The sequence below is a fragment of the Fukomys damarensis genome, unplaced genomic scaffold, assembly GCF_012274545.1.
Source record: "Fukomys damarensis isolate Sample0158 unplaced genomic scaffold, DMR_v1.0_HiC HiC_scaffold_33, whole genome shotgun sequence".
Classification (NCBI taxonomy): Eukaryota; Metazoa; Chordata; class Mammalia; order Rodentia; family Bathyergidae; genus Fukomys; species Fukomys damarensis.
This window is the reverse complement of record NW_022900945.1, coordinates 18,276,363-18,295,355: the sequence shown is the minus strand read 5'-3', so window position 1 is coordinate 18,295,355 and position 18,993 is coordinate 18,276,363. Positions and strand designations below refer to the sequence as shown.

The 18,993-nt window shown below is 40.1% G+C and overlaps 1 long non-coding RNA gene across 3 annotated transcripts in view; it reads right to left on the bottom strand.

Annotated features, from left to right (window-relative positions):
* Window positions 1-18,961, bottom strand: part of LOC109118449 — a 55,493-nt gene extending 36,532 nt beyond the window's left edge. For all 3 annotated transcript variants that reach the window (XR_004515097.1, XR_002025764.2, XR_004515098.1), the window contains exons 1-2: window positions 18,330-18,961; window positions 15,520-15,611 (exon numbers count right to left, since the gene is read on the bottom strand). This is a non-coding gene — a long non-coding RNA (uncharacterized LOC109118449). The remainder of the gene's footprint in view (window positions 1-15,519; window positions 15,612-18,329) is intronic.
* Between the last annotated feature and the right edge of the window lie 32 nt (window positions 18,962-18,993).

Below are 18,993 nucleotides of genomic sequence, written 5' to 3'. Positions count from 1 at the left end.
TTTTTTTTTTTTTTTTTTTTTTGGTGGTGGTGGTACCAGGGCTTTCACACTGAAAGCGTTCTCAGTACTTTTAATCTATTTTTGTTTCAAGACAGGGTCTCTTTAAGTTTCCTTGGCTGGGCTGAAACTGGCAATCCTCCTGTCTCAGCCTCCTGGGTGCTTAAATAATAAGTGTATCACTATGCCCACCTGAGAGATGCTTTCTTAAGGAAAATCAGTATGCTAAGAAACATAGATTCTCTGCCTTTCCCAGTTGCTCAAGGTGAAGTTACAGGCATCAAGCTTTTGAATAAGAAAGACAGTTTTGAAGGATTTTTTTTTAAATCCATAGATAACACCATGTTAATGCCGGCCTACTTCTTTGCATTAAAGAGCCATCTGGTCTGGGTTTGACTATTCTATCCATGTTGCTTATAGTTTTATCTTAAATCCCTTTACTCATAAAGTCAGGTTGCAGCATTTAAATCTGCTGAATTCTGAAAATGTGCAGATTATAAATAGTTCATCATGCTTTAGAAACGCAAACAGCAGTTCAGCCTCTCAAGACCCCACCCCCAGCTGAGTTTGAGAGGTTTCCTTTTTTATTCATTTTATTTGCTTGCTTTGTTTTGTTTCTTCATATAGTTGGAAGATTCTATTATCAGCAGTTAATCTAGATCATGAAAAATAGAATTTTCCTTTATCTTTTCCTATAGATGATTGGGTATTTAAATTTATTCTACCAACTCCTCTTAGTCTATGGAATAAATTATAATCTAAATACACTACAATCTTATCTTCTAGGATTTGTCTGCCACTCACTTTTCCAGGTTTCTATTCCACTTTATTTTTGGTACCGGGGCTCGAACTTGGGACCTTGCACTTGTGAGACAGTCTATTCCACTTTAAAAACTTTGCTAGATGCATCGTTTTCATTTATCCTGCATCCCTTTCTCTTTGATAACAGCACTAGTCTGTCCATTGACTCTTCTTCACTCCATGTGGTTCTCAGCACTTTCTCTCTGGCAGTGGCTTTTAGTAGGTAATCCTAGGTGGTCTAGTTGTTGACCACAACCCTTATATACAATGATTTGCTCAAGGAGTAGGAACATCACTCATTCTGAGACAATCAGAGTGTCTTCCTGAAATTTTCTAGACTGGATATCATTAATTCTCATCTATCTTTGGTGATAGGCAATTACATACAAACCAGTAGCTGCCTGAATCCATGTTTTCTACCTTCTAGTGAGTTCTTTTCTGTAGTAGGACAGAATGAAGCCCAGTGTACTGAAGGAATGGGAGGTAAGAGATGGAGACAGAAAGTGCTGGTAAATAAATTTTGTAAATCTGCTAGTATAATTTGATTTAGGAATGTACAGTATTGGGCATAGAAGATAAACTTTTGTATTTGTTCATTGTCCACTTAGTTGAGATGAGTCCTTGTAGTGTCTATAAATCATCTCTTCTGTTCAGGTCCAAGAATCAGCCCTTCATCTACTTACTGTCAACATACTGTTCCTCCATAATAGCACATCTTGGCCCTTGCAAGTTTCTTACTATTATTTACTTAATCCTGGCTGCATCATTACTCACAAAGCTCCATCATCCATGGTGGCATTCATGAATACAGGATTCTAATGGACTCTCAGAGGTGGCTACCGTGCTCCATTGATGATGACCACAAAAAGGAAGTGTTATCCAGAGTATGCAGAAAAATACGAATCTCATTTTTTTCTGTTCATGTTACATTTACCATTTATAATTTTATAGCATAAGCATAGAAGAGTACATCTTCCCACTACCTTTTTCTTGAATTCTTTAGACCACATTCATCATTCCATTTGACTTCTTTTTTGCCTTCCTCATATCTCCACCAAAAAGGGATAGATGGGCCAGGCAATGGACCAGGGGTGAGGAAGCTAAGGGTGGTCTATTTTCACCAGGACTGTATAATTTCTAGTCTAGCATGGCTTAAGACTGATTCAGAAGACAATTATATCACTATGTCAATTGAGGATCAGAGGGGATGATATTGATCAGAAGGGTCCAATAGCTTTGCAGAGAAATGATTTGAAAAGCTTTAAGAGGAGACGTATGGAAATCCTTAGAGGAACCCCCGACCCCTGGAATAGAGTCTTCAGAGATTTTTGGTAGCTGCCCTGGGTTCCAGTGGTTAAAGCACACAAGGTAAAGGATGTCTGCTTAAGACTGAAAGCAACGCTGCAGTTTAAATGCAAACTGGCAATTGCTGACACCAGAGTTCACATACGCAGACCAAGGGCACAGGTCAGTAGTGCATATTAGTATCCCAAAGACCTGTGTCTAAAGTGACTGAGACATAAAATCAGCATGTCAGTCCCATCCTAGAAGCTAGATATCCTAGATACTGATGACCGTAGATACATGAGTCATGGAGCTCCTTGCAGCTTCCGCTTGAGCCCCTTCCCCTGCCTCACCTCCACCACCCACCACAGTAGCAGGATGGAGAGCATACCAGGGGAGGGAGTGCACTTGAGTCCTGGTCTGAGCTTGGGTAACTCAAGCTCAGAGACCTGAACAAGCAGTCACAGCTACAGAGAGGACAAAGTATATTTCAAAAGAAGATGCTTCAAATGACTAGAATGTGTGTGAGATCTTGTCCTGGCCTGGCCATTCTATCCCAGTGTCTACCCAACCAAAATGAAGACTTAAAAATTTCAAGAAAGACAATCCAAACCGCAGATTTCCCACAGGCGTAGGCCTAGAGCAGAGACCTGGCTTACCAGAGTGCAAGGGCAATACTAACAAGGGTCCCAGTAGCCATGGGATCTGAAGTTGGAAGCCCTAGGTTCAGTCATGCCTGTAGCCAGATTTTCTATACCATCTCATTGTTGCAATCCAGTCTATTCCAAATTTCTGAGATTGTCAGGGTTGAGTCCCTTACACAACAGGAAGAATTCCAACTAATACAAGCAGAACTGCTGCTACCAACCTTTGTTAATGCTCGTCTCACTGCCTCAAGTTCCTTTTCTCTCTGACTTCAACATCCAAGCCTTGTTTGTTCTTCAGGGCCCAGAATGGAGGGTAGGTACTACGGATACCATCAGGGCAATATGTGTCAGAGAGAAAAATAAGTAAAACAAAATATAAGGGGTTGGTTTGTTATCCAGTTAATGCACCTGACCTATAACCTTAAAACTGTTTGAGGGAAGAATTTGATAACATATATTCTTAATTAAGCTACCACTTATTATTATGTTACTGTGTATCCTTCCCTTCATTACCTGAAAGCCTAAGATAAGTTTAGTTACTCAGAGGGTATTAGACATTCTATAGTCTGTCTGGATCATTACCATAATAAATGGCATTCTCATTTGGTCTCCACATAACTATTCTACACTCTCATCATTTTCCTTAAACTTTGCATCTTAGCTTATCTTCGCCTATTCCCAATTCTATCATAAAAATAACCCTGATCTTTACCCCCCAAAAGTATTAAAGTATATATTGGTTCCATAAGGCTGACTTAAAAAAACAGAAATTTATTTTCTCGCAGTTCTGGAGATTAAAAGTCCAAAATTAAACTGGCCACAGGGCCAGGACTCTCAGGAAGGCTCTTAGGAATGTCTTCCTTGCCCCTTCCTAGCTTTCAGTAGTTGCTTGATATTCCCTGGTTGTAGCTTCATCATGCCAATCTTTGCCTCTGTCTTCCTATGAAATTCTTCCTCTGTGTCCTTCCCTGTGTCTTCACACGGCCTTTCTGTGAAGACACTACTCATTGGATTTAGGACCCACCCTACTCATCAACTGTGTCAACTTAGCTACTGACATATGCTAAGACACTATTTCCAAACAAGGTCCTATTCAGGGGCTCCGGTGAACCTGAATTTTAATGGGACACTGTTTAACCCAGTGGGCTTAATGAAAATCTAGACAGGACTCCAAAACAAAATCAATATTGTCCAAATGTAAGAGATACTAAGTTTATTCTTTCTGCTGTTTCCAATGCTACATTATAAAAACAAAATCAGAGGAGAAGAAAGGGAAAGAATAGATAAACTATTCAAAGCAATTTCAACTTTTACAAAGTTCCACAGGAGGCCAGCGCTTAGGAAATACTGTCTTCTTACCCCAAAGCAGCTCATACAAATATTTAGGAAGCAAAGGCCTGAGAAAGAATCCAGGAGGTTCACCTAACTCATCCTGGTAGGAAAGGAGTATGGAAAACACTGTAGCCACCCGCTTCTTAAACAAAACTCTGCTTTTGTTCAAATATTAGAATCTCATGTGCTGCATGGGCCCTTCTTTACCTACAGGGAAGATGGCTGCTCAGTCCACCAAACAGAAATCATTACAGTTACTTTACACAAGAAAGGATTTAATCTAGGCAATTACATAAAGGGAAGGAATGGAAGAATGAGCTCTAAGCTGTGTCTCCAATAATACTTTGCCGTATGTTACAAAACTGGTCAGCCAGAAGAGCTACTGGTCTCTTATTACAATTTTAAAAAGTAGGGGGGCTGGGGATTTAGCTCAGTGGTTCTAGTGCCTGCCTCGCAAGTGCAAGGACCTGAATTCGATCCCCAACACACACACACACACACACACACACACACACACAGAATCAAGAAGCTTCCACTAGAGCTATTGATGTCACTACTGTCTAAAGATCCACCAGGGAGGAGGAATTCAGTCTGTTTATCTATGTTCTCAGCATCTAGAATAGTCCCTAGCACACAAGGAGAGTTCAATAATATTTGTTCAAAGAATAGCACATATACAACTCAGGGCAGGAAATTGGGTCAGTAGTTGCTACCACCACCTGACTACTGCCTGGCAGTAGGATGTGGAGTCTGGTATCTGCAGCCACCAGAACTTACTCTCAACACCTGAAAAATTGGTGCTTAAACATGGAATGCTGAGCGCCAATGCAACTGCCTCACAAGATCCACAAGCCATGAACTCAACACTGTGACTATCAAACTATGTTCCTTATAGAAAACATTGAAAGTGCAGGAAGAATTATCTGTGCCTAATTTTTTCTTTCAAATATCACATTGGAATATCTAATTGATAGATCTTAACTTTCCTTCAATATTTATTTGCAAAACAGGTTTAGACAATGTGCTTTCTTTGCTTCTCTAGCCTCTGCAGTAAGGACCTCCCTCCCCTAAGCAAGATGGGAATAGAAGATGGGCTCCACATCAAGTTAAACAGAAGAGTGCCTGGGGACTGAAGTGTTCTGTTTTCTATTGTTGCAATAACCAACTTCAAAAAAACTAGAGGATAAAAACAACACACTTTATTACTTCAGACTTTCCCTGGGACAGGAGTCCAAGCATACTTACCCGGGTCACCAGGCTATGATCTGGGTGTCGGGGGGCTGTACTCTCATCAGGAGCTCATTTGGCAAAAGATCTGCTCCTAGGCCTCCTCAGCTTGTTGGTTAATTTATTTCCATGAAACTCATGATAGCTTACTTCTTTAATGTCAGCAGGGAAAACAATCTCTAACTTCAGGGACACCCCCCCCCAAGCACACACCCAGGGTATCTTCCAAGAGCTTTCATCTGATTTAATCAGGCCCACTCAAGATAATTTTCCTTTTAGTCAATCCGAAGTTGACCAATTTGGAACCTTAATTATATCTGCAAAGTGCTCTCATCACTGCCATATTTTATTGGCTAGAAGCAAGATACAAGTTCCTCTCATACTCAAGGGGAGTGCATTACATAAGGCATGATTCACTAGACTGCATCTGCCATATACTTCGCAATTTAATAGTAATGCTTCAGTGGAGAGATGAACATTTTGAACATATGCTACAGGAAGGCAATAGGTAACTATGAGAGTGGGACAAAAGGTAGAATCCAGGACACTGAACATAGCACCAAAAAGGTAAGCAGCTTACTCATCACAACCAGAAGGGAAAGCAGATCATATAGGAAGAGATGTGTGCAGCAGGTAGATGTGATGGCAAGAATCTCTCCTGCTGCTTATATTTTTTCAAGAGAAATAAGGATCACGGTTTATAGTGTGTGGGGAGGTTGATGGGATTTTGAGGAACTACAAAATAGTTTGGGAGAATCAAAAAATAAATTGATGAAGAAAATGCAGAATGGTTGCCAGGTCGCATTCAGAGCCAGGTTACTGTTTGTGGTCAGCATACCCACGTTTTCTTGAGACACAATTTGATTTTCAAGGGAAAGAGCAGAAGAGGAGGTGAAGAAGAGGCTATTACCAGAGTTGTGATCTTCTTTGGAGGGTTTGGGAGGGGTGAAGATAATATAGTAAGAGCATTAGAGGGCCAAGGAAGTTAAGAGAGTTTATGGAAAGGAGTAATTTTAATGACTGACCACAGAATCTAAGTAGGTAATGGTGATAGGTTCCTGAGAAATAAAGATAAACTGTGAAAAAGCAGTAGGGTCACACAAACAAAGTTCTAGTTGGAAAGAAAAAAGAAGAAAGAATTTTCTGAGCTGGGCTATGAAGGGTGTATGCTGAAAATATCTTCCCAAAAGAGTTAAAGACATCACCTTACAGATATACATGCATACTCATATTTAGAGCAGCACAACTCACAATAGCTAAATCTTTTTTTGAACACAAAAATAGAACGCTTTATTAAAACAGAAAAACAATAGCCAACACTTCTAAGTGCAATCTCTAAAAGATTATTAAAAATGGTGAACATTTGTAAGGTGCAATTAAATACCATTCATTTCAGTTACATAATAGCTTAACCTTGGAAGCGGCTTGTATGTCCATCAATAGATGAGTGGATATAGAAAACGTGGGATTTATATACAATGGAGGACTACTCTGCCATAAAGAAGAATAACCTTGAGTCATCTATAAGAAAACAGATGCACTCTGAGACCATAATGTTAAGTTAAATGTATTAGACAAACAAACTTAAATATCTCATATTTCTCTTATATGGAAGCCCAAAAATATAAAGAGCAAAATAGAAGATAGATCTTTGGCACATGGGAAGGGGATCAAAAAATGGAGGGAGGAAGAAAGGGAAGAGAATGAAAAAATAATTAAGATGTGCTACATACATGTATCAAGTCCTCACAAGGCACACGATCATTATGTACTGTGAACACGTACTCATAAAAAATAAATATTGGAGAAAAAAAGGAGTGTGGCTAGAGGGGATTTTTCTGATGACAGGAGATAAGGATATGAGTGGTGAAATTTGACCAGGATGCGTGGACATCTGAATTCACTGAGATAAATATTTAAGACAAGATAGGATGACCTGGTGCTCACTTAAAGCGGGGCTGATTACTTCTGATTATTCTCAGAATCTGAGTCAGGCAATCTGTAGGTAAGGAAAGAATGGAGATTAAATTCTTTGGAATCCAACGGATTCAATATCCTGTCCATCCTTCTTCCTGAATGACTTGAGTGGCCTTTGCCTCCCCATATTCACCCATGCTGATTCTGTTTTGATTTAGGTCCTCATAATTCTTCCCTGGATTATTACAATTGTCTCCGAACTGCTCTCTCTCACTGATCATGCCTCTCACTAATCCACCCTCCACATCTGCACCTTAGTGTTCTGTGTAAATCATTAATGGAGTCAGGTGCCCCTCTGGTCTAAATCCACCGATGGCTTTCTCAATGCTTCAAGGGGAGGGACATAGTTAATAATGGTGTCTTGTGTTCATGATTTTTGCTGAGTAGATTGTTGCTCTTCTTGCCACAGGAAGAAAAAAATGAGTAACTGTGAGGTGATGAGTATGTTCATTTGTTTCACTATGGTAATCATTTTACCAGGTATGTATAGAATGTCATGTTGTTTACCTTACAGATAGGTAAAATTAATATTGACCAAGCCAGTCATACACCAGGATTAAGAAAAAAAGCAAGAAAATGTGATATTTATGCACAACAGGGTACTGCTCCACCATAAAGAATCACCTTATGTCATGTGTAGGAAAACAGGTGCACCTGGAGACCACAATATTAAGTGAAATAAGTCAGACACACAAGCTTAAATATCACATATGAGAAACTCAAAATATAATCAAAATAAAAGACATAATAAGAAACAAGGAGAAATCTTTTGCAAAAGGAAAGGGACCAAGATGTGGAGGGAGGTGGGAGGGAGAGAGGGAAGAGATTGAAAAAAAGAATTGAGATGTGATATGTACATGTATTAATCCCCCATGAGGAATGTGATCATTATGTACTAGAAACGTGCTAATAAAAGAACATAAAATAATAAAAATTGTAAAGAAAAGGGAAAAAAGCAAGTTTACACAATATGATACAGCCAAAGATGCGCATCATAGTAGAAATCTGTATCCAAGTTCTCAAATGACTGATTTTCTTACTCTAATTAACAAATTCACATGGAAACACCTTTTAGATGTCCAGTCCATCTAATGACTAGGAAAACCTGTAGACAAACGTGCCTGGGTAGAGATAAGCTCGGCTCTCACTGAGAGGTTTGTTGAGTGATCAGAAATGACCAATGGCATTTTATTTTACAACCCAGTCCATCTAAAACATGACTAGGAAAACCTGTAGACAAACGTGCCTGGGTAGAGATGAGCTCGGCTCTCACTGAGAGGTTTGTTGAGTGATCAGAAATGACCAATGGCATTTTATTTTACATAGGAACTGGGCTTCTCTGTGGAAAATGTGTTAATATCCTGGACCAGAGTTTGGACCCTGGAGGAAATCTGCAGTCTTCAAACATTTTTGCCCATTTGCCCCGCTCAGACAACTTGGGTGCCTTATATCCTCTCACATTTTTATGTTGCCACCTATAATTGGTCATCACATTTGCAAAGAATGTAATTTCCAGCATATTTTAAAAGCTATTAGATCATACTTTTAAATTTACCCAAAGTATGAACCCCACAGTGATTTGTTTTTCAACATTATTCATTTTAAATATGTACGAACTAGCTTTTCCTTTAAAGTCAGAAAACATGTTCCCTTTCTTTTTGAACTCATATTCTTACTCTATAACCTCAAATAATGTTACCATATTGGATATGATATTCATTATTGAAAAATTTATTCAGCATCACGTCATTCTTCACAACACACATGTTGATTACGTATTTATGCAATTTTACTTGGTCTGCATGTCAAAATGTCACTGGGTAGAATTATCACTATAATTACAGTAAACAACTGTAGTAACTTGCACACAAAATCATAGTACACAACTGATCAAATAGTAGTAACATTACAAACTGATACATATTTTAAAAGATAAAATAAAATTCTATTGAATGTGTATCAGTACAGGGAATGGGCTTTTTATTTATCAATATATTGATGGGTAAGTATTATTTATAACTGGAAGGAGACAGAGTTTCAGCCCAATTCTATTTATGTATTTAACACTGTTTTGGTACATATAAATGCTGAGGTACTGTGTTCACAGAAATGAGTAGATGGGAACGAGGAATGTGTTGTAGCAGTGTTACTCAATTTCTTGAACTCATTGTATATCAGATATCATGCAATGATCTGTGACTTAAGTGATTTTTAAGCTTCACCAGGTGACAATTTTAGCCCTGATCATCACAGTCATTCTATTTCTCAATCCCAACAAAGGCTTCTAATTTTCTGTCTTTTGGGTACCTCCGGATGATACACTGTAGGAAGATGAGGATCTGTGAGAACAATGACTTTCTGTCAAGGGTGGGAAAAGGCAGTTGTGAAAAGAGTGGAGACAAGACCACAAGCATGTTCTCGGGCAGATTAGCTTTAGGAAATGTGTGGAGAAGAAACTAGAGGATGTGGAATTTCCTTAAAATTCTCCAACGCTCGGTACCACTTGGAAAGTCTTCATGTACTTTTGAGCTGGAGGAGATGAGTGGGTGGATTTACCCTACTTTGAAAATGTCCACTCATTGATTAGTAGGAGTCTTTGGAATGAAAATTACTTCAGAGTAACTGAGATTAAGGCAGCCCTAAGTAGGTTGGTAATAACGGGGTGGTTAAAAGGTGAGCTTTGTAAACTTTAGCTCTGAAATCTACCAGCTGAGAAAATTACATAACCTTATCCCATTTAATTCTTGAGCTGGAAATAAAGGCAATAATGATGCCTACTTCATAGGGTTGTTGTGATGAATCAACACATGAAGCTCTTAGAATAATGCTTGATAAGTAGTAATGATTCAACCCTTCAGTAAATTAATATTAGTAAATGGTATATATGACATAAAAATGAGGACAAGAGTCCCAAAATGAGTTAATATTTGATAGGTACGTACTTATTATTATCTAAAATAACTTTGTTTAATTTGCAGACCAAACAAAAAGTACACGTTTCCATGGCAAATATATGGTACAATTCTTGCCTAGAATTTGTACTCTTAACAAACGGTGCCACACTGCCTCTTTACAACAAATAAAGCAAAAATAAATAAAAGGGAAGATGTATCAGTTGTAAGATTATTCTTTCTAGCCAAAATGGATTATGTTAGGCAAAATGTATAGGCTTATTTCCAGAGTGGAAGAAGTCTTCATGTGTTCTTTCCCTACCTTTTACAGACTAAGAAATTTCCATTTAGGACACTTCCTACTAACCTCCACCCCCACACACTTATTGCTAAATATAGCATCAACTTTTAGTGCTTAGATGTTCAGGGGTTTGGCCTTGCTACTGTTACTGGGGTTTTAAGCAGATCGTGTTCAATAGTTTTCTTCGTTAAATCAGAATTAGAGACATTTCCCCCAATATTATCTTATTTCTCCACTATCTCTAATTGTCTCCACCCTTACACCTCATTCTAAATTTGGGTTTTATGTTTGGTAATATATACAAGTTGAAAAACACAATAAAGAGCTTGAAAACTGTCATCTGAATAACACTGACTTCAGGAACAGCTGCTAAGATAAAATAAATCCAAGAGAGCTCAGCAAGGAGGACACAATTGCTTTCCTTCTTAAAGGGACAGGCCGACTCACAGGAAGCTGTTACTTTAAATCAATACTGCAATTTAATTGATAGGAAAGATTTTAAAATCTGAAATTTTATATGGCTGACTTACTATTACACAGGAAAACCTATCCCACTATACTTCAGTTAGCAATTATTTGATGACATCACTGATAAAGATTTACAAAGCAGGAAATAAAATCCATCAGAAAGGAAGCCTCCAAACTGCTTCTTCACTGAGAATGTAGAAAAGGAAAAAGAACTTTCCTGGTGAAATATAAATAATAAAATCAAATGGAAATTTAAATGTGATAAAATGGAATTGCCAATTGTAGAATGAGAGATATAAACTGGCTCTTGGCACCAACTTAGCCTTCTGTGGTGTGATTCACACTACAGAAAACTCTTTTATTAAAATCATCTCACAGAAATCTGGCTTTTAAATGATGATAGATAAAACTTTTTAAGGAAAATCCAGCATACTAGAATAGGGTCTTATAGAATAGATAAATAATAAAGAGGTTATTTGGTTATTTCTTCTACAAATATGTCACTCATTATACAAAAACATCATAGTTTAAAACACTAGTACACTTAAAAATTTATATTTTAGTTTTCCTGGAAAATAACGTATTCTGTAAGGCAACTACTAGCAAGGAAACAGTCCTATGGCCTGAAAATGTCAAAATAGCAATAAATCATTTTGCAAAATAATTATGTTCTTCCATATGCTTTAATTTTTCTGGCCTAATTAAAACAATATGGAAAGAAAATACAATTCAGTGAAATATTCATACCTTAGACACACATTTATAATACAAAGCATAAACAGACCTGTTATGGCTTGGAGCTTAAATGTCTTAAAAGTCTCATACCTTCAGGGCTTAATGGTGCTATTGAGAAGTGGTAGAACCTTTCAGAAGTGGGGCCTTGCAGGAGCGGTGGTGCATGCCTGTAATGCCAGCACTCAGGAGGCTGAGGCAGGAGGATCGCTGTAAGTTCAAGATCAGCCTGGGCTACATAGTGAGTTCCAGGTCAGTCTCAACTACCTAGTGAGACCCTGCCTCAACACACACACACACACACACACACACACACACACACACACAAAAGTGGGGCCCAGTGGAAGGAAGTTGGGTCACTGAGGGCATGCCTTTCATGCCTTTGCAGGGGATATTGGGCCACAACCCCCCCCCACCCCTCTCACTCTGCTTCCAGGCCAGGGTGAGGTTAGCAGTCTCGCTCCACCAGTGATCCCCACTGTGATTTTCTGCCTTGCCACTGGCCCAAAAACAATGGAGCCGACTCACCATGGGTGAAACCTCTGAAACTGAGCCAAAACCAATCGATATTGTCTTTTTTTTTTTTCAGCTTTAATTGAGTTTATTGGTACATTTTGGGGATACAGTACAGTTAATTCATTGTTGGGATCTTGTACCTCTGCATGACAGGTCTTGATTCTCATTTTTTCCCCTTGTCCCTGCCCTCCCTTCACCCCCTCCTCCCCTCCTCATCTACAAACACTTTATTTTCATCTTTTCATTTTCTCACATTTTTTTCTTTTCCCTTTTTACTCTTCCCCTACCCATCCCACCTTCCCTACACCTTTAGCTCCTTGCTTCCCATTTCTAAATGTCAGTAATCTTATTAGAATCTTATGCAGTGTTTCAGATTATTCAATATCATACCAAATAGTTTCCCTGGTGTGATATTGTCTTTCTTTATCCCTTTCTTTTGAAACAGTCTCACTAAGTTGCGCAGGCTGGGTTGAAATGTGTGATCGTCCTGCCTCAGCCTCCCAAAGGCCTGGGATTACAGCCATATGTCACCATGTGTCCTCCTTTTAAGCTGATCATCTCAGGTATTTTGTCATAGCCATAGAAAGACAACATGAGGGTCATATTTTTCTAGCTTCTTAATTATTCCATTCAATTAGTGCTTCATCAATAAGTCCTCCTTTTGTTTGTCTGCTGTGAAGTGCTGGTGTGGAGCTCAGGGCCTCACACATGCTAGGCAGGCACTATGCCACTGAACTGCATCCCCACCTTTGTTACTAAGTCCTACACTGCAGCCTCATTAACTCACTTTGCTCACTTGACTTATTTCCTCTTTATGATACTTGATCACATTTCTACCAGCAAGATAAAATATCACCACCTCAGGGCCTTCATGAGAGTCTGTTTTTCAGAGAACAGATGACAGTGATTGTGGCTGTAATTACAGCAACCTAATTAATAATAATGGCTTAGAGTACAAAGAACTTATTGCTTAAGAAACAAAATGCTCATAGGAAAGTGTCCCAGGTTGGTTTGGGAGCTCACTAATGTCAGTATGGATTAGGGTGGCCAAGCCAAGACAGGAGATACTGACCTTTGCGAACAGATACTTTTTCTTACTTTATATTCCTCAATGCTTGGATAACAGTAATCACTCGATAAACATTCATTAAATTATTGAGGTCAATTTCAGGTTGGAGGAGAGCAACTAGGACAGTGTGAGATAAAAGGCTGCTTACGTATGGAGTTAAATCAGTTTGAATCACTCAAGTTAATGCTGAATTGTTGCGTAGTTTTGCAATAGATTTCAGTAGAACTGAAAAATATTTTGGGTTATTTATAGTCCTCTCCATTGCAAGGTCCTTAATTGGTTGAACAAAGATTTCAGTTTAAATTAGCAAGTTTAAAAATAGTAGAATGAGCTAAATTTCTCCGTATGAGAAAAGTTTAGAGAGGCCAATTGAGTAGGGCTAGCTTTGTAAGCAGGCATACACATAACTGTGTATGTGTGTGTGTGTGTTCTGCAAGGGAAGAGACAGAGCAAAAACAAGATGGCTGGAAGAAAGACCAGAGAGGATGTATGTTTGGTAATGATTTTTCCAAAAGCGAAATATTAGAAATCTGTATCATGAGACCCCGACAGGTTTTCAGTTAAACTATAAAAATCATAAGCTGAGCGTAGTGTTGTGCACCTGTAGTCTCAGCTACTCAGAAGGCTGGGGTAGCAGACTCATTTGAGCCCAGGAGTTAAGAGGAGCTTCCACAACACAGGGAGACCCTGTCAAAAAGAAGGAAGGAAGTCATATCACACCTGAGACCACTGAATACTAGTACGATGTCAAGAAATGAACACAATGAAGTGTCATGTCAGAATTTATGACAGTCCTGAATGTTCAAATTGCTCACCCATTGTGCACACGTACATGTGTGCATTCATGTGTGCATACTTTGGACGTATAAATACCACATTTACTAAGGGTGGTGTGCTCTTTGTCTTAGAAATAGTTTGAGAACTACTCTGGTTAGCACCTGACTACCTTTCTATGAAAGTACCGTATCAACTTCTTGAGTGATTTATGTGTTATCAAGTTTTGCGCGGCATATTTTAAAAATCGATTTGGGGACAAATGTCAACTTGGGAACAAATAAGTTAGCAGTTGATAAAATTCATCTAGTTTTCTTACTCAAAAACAAATCATAAGGCAAAGCACTCAGCAGACCAGATGAAAATCAAAAGCGGTAAGACTGGGAGGGCCAGGAGGACAAAACACCCAGACATCCATCTGCTGATCTGGATGTTTGTTTGTGACAGGGTGGTGCTCTGGGAGAGGGAAGAGGAGCAGTTTGCTTTTCTGGGCTTTTACCTGATGGAAGTGGCAAGACTGGTAACAGCAGTAGTTTGTCTTTTTCTTACAAACCCAGCCAGCACTTTGAAAGCAGCGCGCGTGCGCGCACACACACACATACACACACGCACACTGTCCTTTTAACTACTACTACTGGCCCAAATCCAGAGAGACTGGCCAGAAATGAATCATTTTTGGATACGCAGATGAGAGAGACTCACTCAGGTAGTCAAAGAAGCCAAATCCCCTTAAGTTTTAAGCCATATTTTAGAAGTCAAAAAGCAGAGCTGGAGGTCTGGTCTGCAGGTGGGTGAGATCTAGTGGGGTGTGGTCTGGCTTTCTAATTTATAGAACTATTGCTTGGTTTACAGAGTGAAGATTGTCCCATAGCCCTCCTCCATAGAATATTCCCATGGAGAAGGCTCTGAAGACACTTGCACCTTGAACCCATACTGCTTTGCAGTGAATTTATTAATACTTTTAAATCAATTTTACAACTAAAAATGAGGTCATGGATATGACAACACCTAGCTTATATCCTGTAAGAGTTAATTTGTCCACTCTGTTATCTCTGCAAAGATAGTCCTGGCCAGAACACAGAAGTAATGAAAATAAATCATTAGGCAGAGGTGACTCAGCCCACATTCTCATCTGATGTAGGATACAGGCTCTAACAAGAAATACACTTCAGTAGTTCTAGAAGTCACTGCTATTGAAATGCCCCAGATGGTAAGCCCTTATGAGCTTGCTCAGTATTAGCCAGATTTGAATATGCATGTTAAGAAAAACTGTGCGGCCTGAATGCCTGCAGGGTTATTTGAAACACTTGCTTCTGAGGAAGGCACATGAATAGAATATAGGGTAGATCAGAAGTTATTTTGATAGGATTAAAATATTTTAAAATCATCATACCTATTTGTAGAAATTCATACACAGCAGAAATTAACAAGGTGCAAAGCAAATGCTCTTTTCCTCCTCCCTGTCTCCCTCTGAATCTCACAATGAATAGTCAGTTTACTTACGTGAAGGCATGAGGAGCTGGGGCTTCAGAAGTTAACATGACCAATACAGTTATTGCTTCCATGGGCCTGGGTTTTAGTGATATAAGACAAGTCTACAAGCAAGGGAAGAAAAAAAAACCAAGCCTAAGAAGGTTGCTTTATATATGGAGGTGGGCTGTGAATGATTAAAAAAAAAATCAGTCTTGAAGCTTTGTGAGGTTTTCAAGAAGACTGCTATAGTTTGGATCTAAACTATCTCCTAAAAGCCCATAAATTAAAAGCTTGTTCCTTAGCCCGTGGTACTACTGAGAGTTGTGGAAGTCTTGCGAGTTGGGTTCCATTAGGTCACTGCAAGGTAGGGGGGTTCTCTTGGAGGTGGTATTGGAACACCCAATTGTCCCCTTCTGTTTCTGCTTCCTGGGCACCACACACTCACCATGCTATTCTTCCTAGTCAAACGTGCCAAAGCAATGGGCCGACTGACCATGGACTGAAACCTCTGAAAGTGTAAGCCAAAATAAACCTTTCTGCCTTTTAAGTTGGTTCAGTGACAGAAAACTAAGACAAAGACCAAATGACAAGTGCAGAAAAGGCCATGGTACTGAGGGAATTGGTTCTCTCAGTGACAGAAAACTAAGACAAAGACCAAATGACAAGTGCAGAAAAGGCCATGGTACTGAGGGGGGCTCTCTATGGCTGGTACTTTCTGCAGAATGAGAGTTCCCAGAGGGGGATGGATTCATATGCTAGTCAGGACCCAGTAGGAAAGGAAGTTCTGCTGCATACTAAACACAATGAGAGGCCAGTGAAGGAAGGTTCCTAACTGGGGGCAAAGGGGAACTCATTTTCACTTTTGAAAGAGATTCATTCACATATAGAAATATATACATTTTAAGACAAAAAAATGGTAACACACAGTACTTATTTTGCTACTGGTTACTGGTGTGCATTAGTAGAACTCCTCTTTCACATTATGTTCAGAGTCAATTTTCTACCGCTCTTAGACAATGAAGCACATCCTACTTTTGACCTTTTCTGCCTACCCTTATGCAATAATTTCTTAGGAAAAACAGAGATTTGGCATTTTAACAGTTGGTACCACAATGTTGTCATCCAGTTTGGCTCTGAATGACTTTAGATTGTTTTAAAACTCAGACATGTTCTCAAAATTGTTTTCAACAAATTCTGTGCTTACAGACATGACACGCATTGAGCAACAGCACTGGAACATGTGTACAGCCTACTAAGGTGCTTACTTTGAAATAAAAACAATACTCATTTGAAGTTATAAATTTGTTTCGTTACCATGTAATTGTTGAGCACCAGCCACAACCACAGTAACAGGCACTGGGGATGTGTTAACGACCATAACCAATAAAATCTCCTTTCCTGCTTACATTCTAGTGGAAAGCCAAACAGGCCACCAAAATAAATGAAGTATAAGTTATAAATTACTGCTGAAGATTGTATAAAAGGCTGGATCTCACAAAAATGGACTTCAAAAGGGGAGAAAGAAGTAACGCCAAAGGAAAAAGCAGTCAGATGTGATAGCTGCTGCAAAGGTTCTGAGGTAGGAGTCTGCCCAATAAGGTTAAAGAACAATGAGACAGCATTTTGCTACCTTGTCAGTGTTGCTAAAGAGAGTACAGTAGCCCAAAGTAAAGCTTTTTAAGAAAAGTTCAGAGCCGGGGATTTAGTTCAGCGGTTTGGTGGCCTGCCTCACAAGTACAAATCCCAAATTCAATCCCCAGTACAAAAAAAAATATATATAATAATAATTTTTAAAAAAATCTTTTCTGCTACTGGGGGGGGGGAGTTGAACCCAGAGCCTTCACTCTGAGCTCCATCTCAGACCTTCTTTAATTTTTGAGAGAAGGTCTTGCTAAATTGCTAATTGCACAGACTGAATTTGAACTGCAATCCTCCTGCCTCAGCCTCCCAGAAAGAGTACTGATATTATAGGCCTGCACCACCACGTCCACCATCTTTCTTGTTTCTTTACCATAGCAAATTTCTATGAGGCCAAATTTGTTTCAACCCTGGGCTAAAAGGCCCTTAGGCTACTTTCAGGCTCTAGTCAAATTATCTTGCCTCCTATATCTGATAGGATGTTGGTTATACACGACTGGGGGGGGGCAAATTTCCTAGAAATCATCTCAGCCCTTTCCAAACTTTCAGAAAATATGATTGCTAATGGTAAGGTCATAATAGGACACATCAGGCCTTGCTTATTGAACTGATGGTACTAGTTAATCAGGGGGAGAGCTCTGCGTTTTTGACTACAAGTGAAATGGTCAAATGAAGCCTTCAATGCTATGTCAAAGGACAACTGTGAATCTGTTTCTTGAGATGGAAAAAACTGTGGTTATTTTGTGGACCTTTCCAAGCCCGCCTCGGGAGCAGGGGAAACCCCTCAGCTCCAATCAGTTGTCTGGATTAGGGAGGGAGGTAATTCTTGGCAGTATCTGGTTTCTCCCTAGCCCAGCCCTGCGCAAAACGTCCTTACCATAGGCCCTAACTGGGTTGTGGTTGTCATTCCACAGCCTCTTGTCCTAAACTTAGACTCAAGGCAAAGAGAAAGATTCCCTCGGGCTCTGAAGTGGTCAATATGGCCCACTCATTTTCTTACCTTGCTCTGCTCTTTCATCCAAGATTAGGGGATCTTGGATCCCCTAAATTGGGGCGGGCAGTCCTCCTCCTGTTTTACAGTACATTTCTACGTTCTCATCTATTGTTTTGATTCCAAAGTGCCCTCAGGAGCATCCTGAAAATGCCAAACCTGTTTTTCTCCATTTGAGTAATAAGTACTTTGTGTTTATAACCCAACTCACCTCCTGCCTTTTCTCCATCTTACATCTTCCCTTCCCTGGGGAATTTTAGGCTCACACAGGCTGATCGGGGAAGTAGCTGGACCGAACCCTGGCCACCCTCAGCAGCCGTGTAATTATCTTCGCACGTATTTTGCTGAGTGCGGTGGGACATTTCTGCACAAACTTCTGGTTCGCGAACGCCTGTTCTTTTTCCGCCTAGGTCCCTTCCTCTGCCTTCGTCTTCCACGGACTGTCTCTCTTTGGGTTGTTCGCCCCCACCATTCCCGAGGCACGAACCTCCCTTTCCCTAGAGTCTAAGCTAATTCTGGTGCCTGCTGGTGTCTGGTTCATTCCTCCACGTGGCTCTTCTGGGAGCTTCGCCTTTTGCTCCTAGGATGGGAGCAGGGACTCAGAGGCGGGGTGGGGATCACAGAACTTGCTCGAGGCAGCCCGAGCGCCCTGCCCCCAGGGGGCCCCCAGGAGTGGAGGGGGCGGGGAACAGGGCTGGGCCGGGTGAACCACAGGGCGTAACAGGTGCCTCAGTCGCAGCTGTGCCCGCCTAGCGCTGGGGCTCCAGGGAAAAGGTTCTCTTTCTGCAGGTTTTTTTGGAGATTAGGAGGCCGCTCCGGGACCCCCACTCGACCAATGCAAGCCACGGTTGTTCGTCACCTAGCAACTGGCGGAG